We start from the raw sequence: 16,417 nt of genomic DNA on the forward strand, positions 1-16,417 counted from the left end.
TATAGTTAGTTTGGGGGTTTTAGTATATATGTAATTCAGAGCCACTGAATTACATGTAACTATATTATATGTAACTATATCATATAGATATTTGGAACTACTTCTGCTTAAAGTTAGGATATTACTAGCTTTATGGTATAAAAATGGATTCCAGTAATATTATCTCTGTCTTCTGTGCCAACTTACCTTGTTTGTGTCATGAAGAATTAGAATGATACCGCAGTACAAATATAACCTATGATAGTCAGTGTCGGAAGTACATGGGAGTGGAGAAGAAAGATGGATTTAAACGTGTGGAGCATCTGTGAAGTTGAGAGGTAATTGCTGTTTTTTTGTTTTTGTTTTTCTCTGTGTGTGTGTGTGTGTGTGTAGGTGTGTGTTCGGCAATTCTTCATAGATGATGTGTGATCTGCCTTAGGCAAACTGAGTGTGTATGATGTACTCATTTCTGTGTTTGGTTTAGGCATGCATCCAGTGGGCAACAAGGGCAGGTGGCATCAAATTGATTGACTTTTCATTCCAGATTACAGTGACTGGTCACTGAAAATTTGTTTTAGGAATAACCTTTTAATTGGAATGAGTCCCTCTCAGTCTTAAAATGAGATCATCTCAGAAGAGATGGTCAAGGACTTCCTAGCACCATAAATAAATTTTAAGTTTGGATCATCAGTTTTGCTGTCTGACTTGGAGTGAGAAGTTGAGATCTGGGAAAGTATATTTGAATTATAATAAAGAAGTTCAGAAGAAAATGCCCTGGATTACAGACTCAGTAACATGGAGCACAGGGGCCTTCTGGCAGCTGTCAAATCACATGTTGCCTGATAGAGAGGCAAATACCTCTTCACACTTAAGGTTATCTCTAGAAAGATATGATTTTCCAGAACCTTCTAGTGAGTCATAATATAAAGTCTATGAATAGGGGACATTCCAATAAGAAAAATATGTGACCAGTAAATCTCATTTTGTTTACTGCATTGCTTTATGTTCTGTTGGCAGTGCAGTATTTTGCTTGGTGCATGTCCTTCTAGGAAGAGAAAAAATCGAGTTCAATCATTAGACTATAAATTCAACATTAATAGAAAAATGAATTATTCATCCATATTTATAGCCTGTGTATAAGTATCTGGCCTTTGCCATCATAGCTGTTTTTCTTATGTGAATTAATAATAGATAAAAGCCTACTTACTTTCAAATGCCAGAACCCTTTTGCTTGGTTTTTTATTTAAACCTAATTTTTTTAAAAAAAGGAATTAATAAGGTTGGTGTATCATATATCACTTCTGATATCCTCAGGCTATAAGATCACAAAAATTTTATCTTTAGTGGCATTAGGCTGCAACATTATTAACTTCTGTAAGGGAGATAACAATTAACTTCAGTGCAATATCTTCCTCCTGACTAGAGGTGGTCACTGAACATAGGATTTATAGGAATATACATATATAGGGATATAAATACTCTGAAAGTTACTGGTAAAAATGAAAATCAACAATTTTAGGATTATTTTAATACTTTATAGCTGAGAGTTTTGTGTAGTGAAATAACTCATGATTGATTCATCCTTAAGAATTCAATTCATAGTTATTTTTAAAGAATAAAATAGTTGCATAATTATTCATCCAGTTAATTGCATCTACCTCCTTATCTACCTAATGGACAAGGTATAGTGGTGTAAAGAATTTGTGCTTTGGATCTATTTAGACCCTCTTTAAATCTTGGCTCTCTCACTATTTAAATATATTGTTATGATCAAGCAATGTTGTCTCTAAAACAATTTTTATCAACTGAAAAATATGGATTTTAATAGATAACCTGGGTAGAATTTATGCAGATTATGTTTAACAATTAAATGTGCTGATTATTTAATTCTCAACTCAGGTTCCCTCTTTTTGCAAGAGCGTATTCTGTTCTTCCCATTTCTACTTTTGCCAAATGGGGATACCCAGCCTCCTCTCAATCCCCTTCTAAAATTGCTCTTACTTTGTGAAAGCAATTTATATTTATAAATATATAAATTTATATTTATATTATAGTTTATATTAAAGGAACTTCATAAAAAGTCTGTTATGGTCATCACAGCATGTACTGATCAGTTGTGAGAACACTTTTCATCAAATTACCCATATGCCGGGATCCCTGGGTGGCGCAGCGGTTTGGCGCCTGCCTTTGGCCCAGGGCGCGATCCTGGAGACCCCGGATCGAATCCCACGTCAGGCTCCCGGTGCATGGAGCCTGCTTCTCCCTCTGCCTATGTCTCTGCCTCTCTCTCTCTCTCTCTCTCTATGTGACTATCATAAATAAATAAAATTAAAAAAAAAATTAAAAAAAAAAAATTACCCATATGCCTTCTATGAGGACCCGTAAGAGAAATTCATTTTTGGTTTTGCTTCTAAAAAAAATACATTCATCCTAAGGGTTGTTATCTTATGTGCACTATGAGTTATAGGATTAATAGTGATTTATTAGTTTAGAGCAAAATTAATGTCCATCTTTAGCAAATGTGTGTAAACTTATGGGATATATCATGGGTACTAATTTCATTTTCAAATCTATTACATTTCTGAGACTTACAGTCTCATCTCTTGCTTAAGTATATTTTTTAAAGATTGTTGTTTATCTTAGAGGGAGTGAGCGCTCACACACAAATAGGGGAGGGGCAGAGAGAGAGAATCCCAAGCAGACCCCATGCTCACATGAGCCCAGTGCAAGGGCTCTGCCCCAGGACCCTAAGATCATGACTTCAACCAAAACCAAGAATCAGATAGTTAACCAACTGAGCCACCCAAGCATCCCAAATATTTTTATTTTGCTTTATTTACTTAATCTTAGCCTTTCTAAATCCTCTTCATAAGAAATTAAAAATTAAAAATAAATTAATAAATATGACCTTGTCTAGTTCAGAGTTGCTGTCAAGATTATGAAACAATGTATCTCACAGCCGTGTGTTTTATTACTTGTCAAGAGTTAAACAAATGCTTAGTAATATATACTCCGGTAGTCTTTTGTATTTTTATGTGCATCCTGACTCATTCTTTAACTTTTTACATGTGCTTTTGCTCAGATTTTTCACTAAGAATTGTCTGATGTAGATTCAGTGACATTTTATCATCTCTCGGAAATTTATATTTGTGCATATTTATAAATAAGATGGAACAATCCAAAATGGCAAACGTTTAGACAATGTGACTGAATTGTAGGCAACTGACTGGCCAACCAGACTAATTCAAAGTATGCCGTGCTAAAACGACAAAAACAAAGAGCAAACTTTAAATGTTGCTATGAAGAAAGTGCATTCCCCCAGCTTCTAGAATCTCCATCTTTTTTTTTTTTTATCTTACATCTAGCTTGATGCACCCTGACCCCAATGGGCTTTTTACCATGGTAATCTATATTTTATCACTAGCCCTGGAATAATGCTAAATATAAAGAAAATCACTTTAAAGGAGGGGGGGAGGTCGTATTTTTTTTCTTTCCTTATGGAAACAAATCTGTTTTCCTTCTGGCCTCTTCTCCCTTTATGGTCTCTATGAAGACAGCAAGGTACATGCCATCTTGGGACAAAGAGGTTATGATATATAGTGTAGAGAAGTAGGAAGACTGCTCTGTTGACATGGGTAAGGGAAGCAAAAAGGAGTAGCACAGCAAGGGGAATAGAGTCACATCCGGGGTTCCTTTCAGGGTACAGAATGGAAATTTCAAGGGTGGGGAGCAATGAGTCTCTAAGAGAAGCTCATATATGAAATGAGATCATAGCACATAATGATGAAGTAAAGTGGCTAGGAAAATTAACTGGAGACAACTTTCAAAGAATTCATCAATGAAGCCATCTGGCCCCTTCTTTGCTAGCTTCTTAAAATAGAACTTTAGGTCATGGTTGAGTAAACTTTTTGGTAAAGAGCCAAAGAATAAATAGTTTAAGCTTTGCAGATTGAGGATATTCTATAGATATTTTTATAGGTATGCATATTGAAGATATTCTACATAAACATATCTGACTATTAAAATATAGCCATTTAAAAATCTAAAGGCATTTCTGTTTGATGGGCTATAAAAAATATCCCTACCAGTATTTGGCCCACTGGCTCTTATTTATCAAACTCTGCCTTATATCACTTGTTTTATCTCTTCCTTCTTTTCTAAAACAAGCTATTAAAGCTAAAATTTTCTTCAAAGCATTGCTTCAGCTGAATCTTACAAATAGTTATATTTTCATTGTCATTCAAAAAATTACCTTTTCAATTTCTCCTTTTACCGTAGCTTTACTTGAAGTTTTTCAATTTCCAAACGTTTAGAAAAGGGTTGTTCTGGATATAACATTGTCCCTGATTTTAAGTCCACTATGGTCACAGTTAAACTCTCCCACATTTCAGTCTTTTATAACTTATTGAGATTGTTTTGATGGCTTAGCATATGTCCCATCTTATTGGATGTATACTGTGCCCTTCTAAAAAATGTACATTTGGCAAATTGTTAGATGTAGTTTTCTATGAATGTCAATTTGGTCAAGGTGGTTAAAGATATTCTATGTCTTTACTAATATTTTGTCTGGATATTCTATCAGTTACTGAACAAGTGGTATTAATATCACAAAATATGCTTATGCATTTATCTGTTTTTCTCTTTATATCTGTCAGATTTTACTTTATGTGTTTTGAGCCTCTATTTTTAGAGGCAGACTTGTTTTTTGAAATATTTTTCTGCAGAATTAATCCATTTATTATTTTGAAATTCCTCTCAATCTCTGGTAATAGGTTTTGTCTTCATCATCTGATATTATCCTTACTATTTATTTGGTATTCTTTTAGCATCCTTTGAATTCAACCTCTGTGAGTCTTTATATTTAGTGTATCACTTCTAAACAGCATATATTTAGGTCTTGCTGAGATTTTTTTTTCCTTTTCACTCATATATGCATATTATACTACTTGGTCAATTTACATTTATATAATTATATAGGAGTAGATTTATGTAATTGTAAATAAGATATGTTTATCCCACTTTACTAATTATTTTCTATTTATAATTTCTGTTCCTTGTTCCTCTGTTACTCCTTCTGAACTTCTTTTATGTTAATTGAATTTTTTTTAAAGATTTTATTTATTTATTCACGAGAACAGAGAAAGAGGCAGAGACATAGGTAGAGAGAAAAACAGGCTCCCTGCTGGGAGCCTGATGTGGGACTCGATCTCAGGACTCCAGGATCACGCCCTGGGCCAAAGGCAGATGCTCAACCACTGAGTCACCCAGGCATCCCTGAATTTTTTTTTATAATTCTCTTTTAGATTATCTTTAGATTCTTTGCTATACCTCTTGGTATTAATTTTTAGAGGTTCCTTTCTATAATGTCTCCCAAATTAGAGTAATTTGAGTTAGAATAATTAGAGTTCACATATCTCTTCATGTAAAATGTGAGAACCTTGAAATTACCCACCTTGTGCTGTGGTTTCCATGTGTATTACATCTACATATGTTACTAATCACACAATATGTTACAATGTTGTTTTAACTAATCATTTATATTTTAAATAAATAAATAGAAAAACTATTTCTGATACTATTCCTTCCTAAAGAGCAAATTTCTATGTGGTAACATTTCCATATGGTCTGAAAAAACTTTTTTTTTTAAAGATTTTATTTATTTATTCATGAGAGACATAGAGAGAGGCAGAGACACAGGCAGAGGGAGAAGCAGGCTCCACGCAGGGAGCCGGAAGCGGGACTTGATCCCAGGGCTCCAGGATCATACCCCTGGCTGAAGGCAGCGCTAAATCGCTGAGCCACCCAGGGATTCCTGAAAAAAACTTTTTTTTAAAGATTTTTTTTTCATTTATTTGAAAGAGACAGAGAGAGAGAGAGCTCTTGAGCAGGGGAAGGGGCAGAGAGAGAAAGGGAGAGAGAATCTCAAGCAGACTCCTCTTTAAGGACAGAGCCTGAAATGGGGCCTAATCTCATAACCCTGAGATCATGACCTGAACCGAAATCAGGAGTCAGATGCTTAACTGACTGAGCCACCCAGATACCTTCTTAATATTTCTTGTAATGTAGGTCTGCTGGTGACATATTCTATTAGTTTTAATTTATCTAAAAATATCTTTTTTTAATGTAAAAATATCTTTATTTTACCTTCATTCTTTTCTTTTTATTTTACCTTCATTCTTGAAAGGATATAAAATTCTGTCTTCTGAACACTATTGTTTCTAGCAAGAAATTAGAAATCCTATTTACTGTACCTCCCAATATAGAAAATCTGCTCTCTAAATTTTGTGATTATATTTGCTTTTCTGTGGTTTGTCTTTGATTTTCTTAGGTGTCATTTTCTTTGTTTTTATACTACTTATGGATTAATGACTATATTCAGGTGGTTGAACAGGTCAGCCCAGTACTGGCTATACAATCATCTGGGGTGTTTTAAAAATATCTGATATTTGGGAATAATTGATTATGGCCCACTCTTGTATTGAATCTGAATCTATCTTCAAATCTTCTCAATACAGAGTTCCAGGAAGCAGTTATCATTCTCTCAGACTTAAAACTTTAGATGAAAACGTTTGTCATGTATGCTGCAAACCATGGCCTTTCAGAGTTGCTTTCTATAAAGAAAACCAATGGCTTCATAATGTGCTCCATAACACATTTGCTCAGAGTCACTCGGTTAATGGGCAGCAGAGATGATTATAGCTTTGATCAGGGATCATCTGATTTGAAAGCCTGACCATTCCCTCTTGACTTCAGTGACTCCTATAGAGAAAAGTAACAATTGTTAATCTAAAGTCTGAAGACAGATTTGAACTCAGCCCTAGAGAAGAAAATTTAGAAACCACAATATATGGTCTTAGATAATCTCTAACAATTGGTTTTAAAATATTTGAGATCTAGTTCCTTTGTTTAACATCACATGAAAATACTTCACTCATTTGATCACTGGAGCTAATTTTCAAAACATTTTAAAGATTTATTTTCAGCTTTAACCTCAATTCTTTGTTTCATACTTGAATATTTTCTATTCATCTCCAAAATGGTATTTTTCTCCTAAGTACATTTATTGCTTCTAACACAATGCAGAGTTCAGGAGAGGGAGAAAGAAATCTCTATAGTGTGTTTTATTACACCCAAGTGCCTCCCCAAGCTGCAAAATTATCCACTTACCAGAGCACAGGGGTGGCTGATGACAAAAAGTTCAAGACCATGAACGTGGGTATGTTTCATATGGGAGATAAATCCCTATGCTAGAGGTTGAACCTTTTTAAATCATTAAAATCAATAACTCACTCTACTTGTAGTGAATCTGGGCTTAACAAGCACATTTCTAAATGTCGGTATTTCTTCTCTGCTAATAATTGGGAAGAGTAAAAAAGCATGACTTTCTTACCAAATACCTATCACAAAATAATTACCATTCTTACTTAAATATTTAAAAATTGTGTGTATATTTGTGTGTGTGTGCACATGTGTGTATAAGTGGGTTTGACCAAAATATTCTATTCAGTGCTTCCATGAAAAATCACTATAGAGGCCCCACAGTAATTTGGCAAGAAAAATATAAAATAACTGGAGTTTTTTATAAAACATAAATATATGATATATACTTAATGAACATTTTAAACAGTGTTGCCCTAGTATTTAAGCCAAATTAAAATGAATTGTCCAATTGTATTATCAAAGACTTAAAAGACTAAAGGAAATTTCTTCCACAAAAGGATATTACTTATCTTTTTGGCATAATCTATTTGTCTCCAAAATGGTTTCCAATTTGCAATACCATATGGTATTGTGTTTTTCTATGTGATTTTGTACATGAAATTGAAATTTAAAAAACTCATTTCAGTTTTAATAATTTTATCTTTAATTCTAGACTTGCTGCCCATCAAATATATGCTAATAAAATATACTTATTACTTGGGACACAGTGGTCTATCTCCCTGATGATTTATCTGAATAAGTTTTCTGAATCATAAGTATTAATTATCTAAGCAAAGAGCTGATATCTCTGGGTAAATATGTCCATCAATTTCACATATTTATACTTTCTTACAAAAATATTCACTGTAGACATTGGTTAGCCTAAGAAAAATAAAATAGTTGAATTTTCCTATTTGTGTATGCCACAAGGTCAGTTTCATCTACCAACATCTCTTCAGAAATTTAATACTGCTTAGTTCAGAAGAAAAAAATCTAAAACAACTTTTAATTGCTGTTGCCTTAAGGCAACCACCAAGTTAATCTTGGAGAGTGAAAAGAAATTCCAATTTAATTTATTACGAGATCTATACATTTGTTAGAAAAGTACAGGCTAGACCAGTGTTTCTGACTGTTTACTTGGAAATGCATTTAGAAATTGCCTAATAGATAGAAATATATTAACTTTGACTAAATGAGTTTTATCAACTCAGTATTAACAAGTATGGTCAAAAATGGATGTTGGATTCGTCTAATCTGCAAAACCACTGTGAAGGGGAGTGCTATCCATGAAAACATCAAGGAATTATGTGGGTAAGATGGTGAGGTACTCTATTCTCTTCTGCTTTTCTAACTAATGGGATTTGCTATTTTAGTGCAGAAGAAAACCTCTGGGCCTTTTGGTATTTGACTGAACTTTAAATACTAAATCTATCCTGGCATTGCTGAGCCAGTCTGTTCAATCTGCATTCTCAAAGCCATGTATACATTGGAACAATGAAAAAGTAGAATCCGTGATTAAGAAATGCAGAGGGTTTGCTACTGCCCTTATCCATCACTCTTAGCAATGTTAAATTTAAACTTCTGGATTTGTAATGTACCTAATTACACAGAGACTATCTTTTAGTTTGTGATATTTATAAAAAGCTCTTCAATTATTTTAACCCAATTACCAAAGTAAGCGATTAAATTATTTTAGATACAGAGCTACTTCCAAATTTTCAAAACCATACACTTACACACCTAAGTATTGGCAATCATTAATCAACTTGTCTCAAATATTTATTTCTCCTGCTTTGACTGAGGTTCAAACATAGTTGAGTATAGGATTGCTTTCAGGAAATACAGTAATACTGATATTCCTATGTAGCATTATTATTATAGCCAAATTTTTAATAAAATGATTAAATCGGTTTAAAACATTTCCACAGTAACTAACAAATCATCATTAGAGGTGATGGTATCTAATGCAAAAAAAAAAAAAAGTTATAGCCAAATCAGTGCATTTGTACTCTACTCATTTCAGTATAGATTACTTCTGAAAAGAATATGCTAATATGTAGCAAAACCAAAGGTTTTCATGGCTTTTGCTATGGTAATTCCACATTTGGAAATTTGTCCTATGGGAATAATTCAACAGAAGAAAGAAGGTATATGCTTAAAGAATATTCAGTGCAGCATTTTCTGTAATAGAATAAATGCTGAACAATAGGGAAAGGCTTGTTAAATGATGGTACATTCATATAATGGGATATTACACAGCTATGAAAAATGATGATTATGAAGATAAAGGGGAGACAAGTATTTGTAATACAATTTCAAGTGGCAAAAAAAAAACCCATAGATTGTAATTTATACTCAACTTCAACTGTGTAAAATAAGCTATTTGCAAATAACACACGAAAGTAATACACAAAGAATGAAAAATACCTGCTATATTAGGATAGAAAGAGTCATGGGTAATTGCTTTTCATTTTTTTCCATTGCATTTTATTAGTAGTAACAATGGTGAGCATGACAATGAAAATAAAAACACCTATAATATATCCAAGGTGAAAAGCCACATCACAGTCAGAAAAGCTGAACACTTTTAAAAGGTTTTGGAAATAGACTATTTTTTAAAGCAGTTATAGGTCACAGCAAAATTGAACAGAAAGTAGAGAGTTCTCATATACCCTCTGCCCAAACACATGCACAGCCTCCCCTATTGTCACCACCCCCCACCAACATGGTACATTGGTTATAATCTGTGACCTTGCTTTGACATCATTATCACCCAAAGTCCATAGTTTATGTTAGAGTGTAATCTTGTACATTTTATGAGGGTTTTTTTTTTATTGCCTCATGGGGAGTTCTGTATAATTTATAAGTTTTGGCAAATATTTAATGAAATGTTTCCACCATTATAATATTATACAGAATAGGTTCACTGTCCCCAAATCCTTACTGCTCTGCTTCTTCAGCCCTCTGTGCTCCCGAGCTCTGGCAGCCTTTAATATTTTTTTCTTTCTTTTCTTTTCCATTTTTAGGTTTACCAGTTTATTAAAAAGATGAAAATTCATGAATAGGCAAATGGAAGAGATGCTTAAGACAACTAAAAAAAAAAAAAAAAAAAAAAAAAAAAAACCATAGGGACGCCTGGGGGCTCAGCGGCTGAGCGCCTGCCTTTGGCCCAGGGCATGATCCAGGAGTCCTGGGATCGAATCTCACATCTGGCTCCCTGCATGGAGCCTGCTTCTCCCTCTGCCTATGTTTCTGCCTCTCTCTCTGTATCTCTCATGAATAAATAAATGAAATCTTTTAAAATTTTTTTAAAAATTAAAAAACATAATTTTTAAAAAATGTCTCCATGGTTTTGTGTTTTTTTTCCAGAATCTCATATAGTTTAAATCATACTGTACATACCTGTTCCAGATTTTCAATCAGTAATATACATTTAAGATTCCTCCATCCTTTTTCAAGGCTTGAGAGCTCATTTCTTTTCAGCACTGAGTAATACTCCATTTCCTGGATGTAGCAGTTTATTTATCCATTTACCTACTGAAGGGCATCTTGGTTGCTTCTAAATTTCAGCAGTTATGAATAAAGCTGCTGTAAACAACCATGTGCAAGTATTTGTGTGGGCATAAGTTTTCAACTCCTCTAAATACCAAGGAATGTGATTACTGAATCACATAGTAAATTTCTTTTTCACCAAAAAAAAAAAAAAAGTATGTTTCTTTTTGCAAGAAACAACCCAAATGTCTTCTAAAATGGCTGTATCGGGGTGCATGGGTGGCTCAGTCAGATAAGTGTCTGCTTTTAGCTCAGGTCATGATCCCAGGGTGCTAGGATCGAGCCCCATGTCAAGCTACCTGCTCAGTGGGGAGGCTGCGTCTCCCTTTCCCTTTGACCGCTCCCCCACTTATGTTCTCTCTCTCTCTCACTCTCTCTCATAAGTAAACAAAATATTTAATAGTTAAATAATGTAATGGCTGTATAATTTTGCATTACAACTAGCAATTAAGAGTTCCTGCTGCTCCATATCATATCAGCATTTGATGTTGTTAGTGTTCTGGACTTTGGTCATTCTAAGAGGTGTGTAGTATCTCATTATTTTCATTGGTATTTCCCTGAAGGCGTACTATATGGAATATTTGTTTATATACTTATTTACCATCTGTATATCTTCTTTGGGGAAGTGATTGTTAATGTCTTCAGCTCATATTTTTAATCGTGTTGTTCATATTCTTGTTGATTTTAAGAGTTTTTGTGTATTTGGGATAGCAGTCCTTTATCAGGTGCCCCTTTTGTAAATATTTTCTCTTATTCTCTAGCACTTCTCTTGATAGTCTCTCACCAGAAATGTTTAATTTTAATGAGGTTCAGTTTATCAATTTTTTCTTTCATGGCTCATGCCTTTGTTGTATCTAAATATTTACTGCTAAGCACAAGGTCGCCTACATTTTTTCCTATTTTGTTTTATAGGTGTTTTAAGTCTACTACACATTCTGAATTAACTTTTGTGAAGAAGGTACGGTCTGTTTCTGGATTCATTATTTGCAATTAGTGTCCAGTTTTCCCAGCACCATTTGTTGTTGAAAAGATTACCTTTGCTCCGTTGCTTTTTCTCCTTTATCAGAGATCAGTTTACTATATTTGTATGAGTTTCTCTTTTTTTAAGATTTCATTTATTTATTCATGAGAGATGGTGAGAGGCAGAATAGGCAGAGGGATAAGCAGGCTCCCTCCAAAGAGCCTGATGCAGGACTCAATCCCAGGACCCCAGGACCCTGGGACAACAACCTCAGCCAAAGTCAGATGCTCAGCCACTGAGCCACCTAGGTGCCCCATGTGGGTTTACTTCTGAGCTCTCTCTCTTTTTTTTTTCCATTGATCTGTCTGTTCTTTCACTAATACCACACTCTTTTGATTACTGTACCTTTTTGGTATATCTTAAGTGGGTAATGTCAGTCTTCCAACCTTCTTCTTCCACTTCAATATTGCGTTGGCTATTCTGGTTTTTTGCCTCTCCATATAAACTTTAGAATCAGTTTGTCAGTGTCCACAAAATAACTTGCAAGGATTTTGATTGGGATTGCATTGAATCTATAGGTTAATTTAGGAAAAACTGACATCTTGACAATATTGAGTCTTCCTATTCATAAACATTAAATATCTATCCATTTTTTTAGTTTTTTATTTATTTTATCAGTGCTTTATAGTTTTTCTCATATAGATCTTGGACATATTTATTAGATTTATACTTAAATTGTTTAATTTTTTGGAGTGCTAATGTCAGTGGTAATGTCAATTGTAGTGGTTTGTAATTTCAAATTCCATTGGTTCATTGCTAATATATAGCTAAAGCAAATGACTTTCATATGTTAACCTTATAAAAATCTTGCTATCATTGCATATTATTCCAGGAGGATTTTGTCCTTTTGCTGATTTTTTGGAATTTTCTATATTGACAATGATGACATCCTTACTGATCTTTTACCTTTTATTTCCTTCTCTTGTCTTATTGGATTTTCTAGGACTTCCAGTACAATGTTGAAGAGCAGTGGTGAGAGAGGATATCCTTGTCTTGTTCCTGATTCGATCGTGAAATATTCAAGTTTCTCATCAGTAAGTACAGTGTTAGTTACAGGTTTTTTGAAGATATTCTTTATCAAGCTGAGGAAGCCCCCTGTACTCCTGGTTTACTGAGAGTTTTAAATCATGACTTGGTGTTGGAACTTATCAATTTCTTTATCTGCATCTATTGATATGATGATGTGATTTTTCTTCTTGATTGATGGATCACATAAATTGATTTCTGAATATTGAAATTGCTCTCAATACCCTGGATAAATCCTACTGAGTAGTGGTATATGATTCTTTTTATACTTTGCTGGATTTGGTTTGCTAAAACTTCACTGAGAATTTTTGCATCTATTTCTCATGATAGATTGGTCTGTAGTTTTCCTTTCTCATAATGTATTTGTTTGGTTTCAAAACATTATTAGGGTAATGCTGGCCTCCTGGAATGAGTTAGGAAATATTCCTTCTGCGTTTGCCTTGTGAAAGAGTTTATAGAAAATTGGCCTAATTTCTTTCTTAAATGTTTATTAGAATTCACCAGTGAACCCATTTGGGCCTGATGCCTTCTGTTTTATAAGGATAATAATTATTGATTCAATTTCTTTTATAGACATAGGCCTATTCAGATTATTTCTTCTTATGTGAATTCTGGTAGATTGTGTCTTTCAAGGAACTGGTTGATTTAATCTAGATTATCGAATATGTAGGCCTAGAGTTATTTATAGTTTTCCCATTTTTAAAATGGGTTGTTCATTTTCTTATTGTGGAGTTTAAGAGCTCTTTGTATATTTTGGATAACAGTCCTATACTTTAAAGATTTTGAGCCAGACGGGAACATACCTTTGCTAAAACTTTGCTCTGCAGATTAACCTCTGAAAGAATACATTCACTGTGATTATCTGGTAATATAGTCACATGCAGAAAAGGGACAGTTAGAAGACCTGGGTTACATTATCAGTTCTAATCTAAATTAGTTGGTGAGTGTCATAAGTCATTTAACATCTAAATCAATCCCACACATATGTAAGTTTAATAATTGATAATAATAAGCACTTTACCCCACAGATTTTATACAAGTTATAGTCTAGTAGAGAAGTTAATGGGATTCATTTTTCAGCAAATATGTGAGCACTGCTTTCCAAGTCTTTCCCAGTTTGCCATGTTGAGATGACACATTCAAGTGGTAGCAATGGTTGCATGCCTATCAAGGATAACATTCTGACAGATGTTAGAAGCTTGACTTTTCTCAATCTTAGATTGACTTTGGACTGGTTAACATATCCAAATCTCAGTTTCTGACTTTGAAAAATAATGCTAGGCAAGTGGGAAGCACAATATTGCTTTTTAGTCAATGATAGATACTACTACCAATAATAATAATACAAGAATAGTCATTCCAGGCAGCAATAACAGCGGTTTCTTTCATTTTTATTTTAAGATTTTATGTGTTTATTTGAGAGAGTGAGAGAGAGGGACCAACAAGAGAGTACGTGAGTGGTGGGGAGGAGTGGAGGAGAGGGAGAAACAGATTCCCTGCTAAGCAGAGAGCCTTATGTGGGACTTGATCCCAGGACCCTGGGATCATGACCTGAGCCAAAGGCAGACACTTTAACTGGGTCACCTAGGCACCCCAATAACGGGTGCTAATAATATGTTTAATATGTATAATGCACTGTAATAAGCAATTTGCATCCATTACCTCTCTAAGTCTTGCCAAAAAACCCCACAATGTTAAGAGGGCTATATTTATTATTCCTATTATACAGAGAAGCAAAATTAGTCTTTGAGAACACACTGTTAAATAAAAAATTTGATTAAACTAGTTTCATCTCCCAAATATAATTGATAGCATTTCAAAGTGGTTTCTTTAAAACTTCTGCGTTTTCACATAAATATCATTTTTCAGTGTTAATGAAGACTCTTCTAAACATTACCATTAATTATTTAATGTCCTTAATGCTAGATATTTAAGGTTTCTGAAAGTTTTCGACTATGGAAGTAATGTTGCAATGGCCATCTCTAAGCATAAAGTTTTATTTTTTACTCTACTTCAAATGATGCCCTTAGGATAATTTGAGAAAAGGTATATTTTTCATTTTTTAAGATTCTTGATTAAAATGGGCAGTTTGTTGTCCCAAAAGTTTGTGCCAAAATACAACATTTAATATACATATACATATGAGAATAATACATATCAATGTGTATAAATATAGATACATAATTTTAAATCAGTTCAATATATTTATAATATTTATTTTTTGAAAAGAGATTTGAAGAAGCAAGCCAATCTGGTATATATGAATGAGAATTTCAGAAATCACTGCTAACATCACCCTACAGAAAATAAGCTTTCAATTCTACCAGGATAAAAATCACTGAAGCAAATAAAATTTCTCCATTCATAGATTACGGCAGTAAATTGGTCCAAAAGGGTAAACAAAAAAACATCAAAGCTAATGGAAGAGACAGATGCTAGATAAGAAGATGAGTGTGCTGAACTGAAGACTAGCGTTTGTTAGGCTTTAAGGAACAGATGACTGGAAAATATAAGATCCTTCTGCAGGGTTGTCAGAGTGAAACGACTTATAAATGATCAATTTTCTCTTTTGTAAAGTTAGAAACAATGGATTACTTTAACTGACAGCCAAAGAAAAGAAAGGTTACTGAGAAGAAAGAGAGCAGATTGCTAATGGAAAATGACTCTCAAAAAAACTCGTGAATTTTTAGGGAAAAGTTGAAACTTCAAGAAAATTAGAAAAAGGAATAGTTAATTCAGAGAATAAAGATTAAGAACCAGAAAAGGTCTTGGCAGCCCATAAAGCAATGCATCCTTTTTATTCATTCAATTCTAAATATTTTCTGATTACCTAATAGATGCTGGGCAGTGAGTTAGACCACACCAAATAAAATTACTTTAGACAGTGTCTCTGGTTATGGAGTTTGAGAGTCTATTTTAAGAGTAAACAAATAAAGGTAATTATAACTTCTTCAGTAACAATTAAAATGTACATAGCCAAACAAAGAGATGCCTTCTTTAACGTCAATTAACAAAGTTGAGAAAGTTCCCTCTATTTTATAATAGCCTATGTTGTCAAAAGTGAGTATAGAGGCAGTCTATCCACTATTAATGACATTGTTAATTGTTAATTGATGCTATGAGGTACCAGTGAAGGGAAATTTAACCCAGAAAAGGATTGTGAAGAGTTAAGAGATTTTTACCTTCCTTGCAAGCTAAAAATTTAGCCTGCAACACTTATATGAAGGTTGGCGGAGGATGGGAGACTCTGTAGCCGCAGTATCATTTTCTTATATTTTCTTGTGCCAGTGCCCCAAGCCCATCATCCACAGAGGAAAGTGAAGAGGTCCAGGTGACATACCCATGTGTGATCGACTGCAACAGAAGAGAGGAACTTGACCCTTAATGACACCAGACAGTAAGCTGCTTTCCCATTGTTCTGGAGGGAGATAACACCTCTATTTTCCAAGACTGTTCAATATATAAACATCTATGAAAATTATTTGGAACAAAGGTAGTGAATGATTGTGCTTACAAAATGTAGATAATTGTCTCCCAATATACCCTATACATCAAAAATGTTAAAAAAAATAACTGATATTATCTAAAGGATAGGATTGCTAAAATAAGATTTAAATGAATAAAAAATTTTACTCCATA

General features: G+C 33.8%; 1 long non-coding RNA gene across 1 annotated transcript in view; it reads left to right on the forward strand.

Moving 5' to 3' along the window:
- The first annotated feature begins 249 nt into the window (after window positions 1-249).
- Window positions 250-16,417, forward strand: part of LOC144321767 (uncharacterized) — a 33,756-nt gene continuing 17,588 nt past the window's right edge. The window contains exons 1-2 of the long non-coding RNA XR_013387295.1: window positions 250-317; window positions 12,696-12,786. This is a non-coding gene — a long non-coding RNA (uncharacterized LOC144321767). The remainder of the gene's footprint in view (window positions 318-12,695; window positions 12,787-16,417) is intronic.

This window comes from Canis aureus, chromosome 10 (assembly GCF_053574225.1).
Source record: "Canis aureus isolate CA01 chromosome 10, VMU_Caureus_v.1.0, whole genome shotgun sequence".
Taxonomy (NCBI): domain Eukaryota; kingdom Metazoa; phylum Chordata; class Mammalia; order Carnivora; family Canidae; genus Canis; species Canis aureus.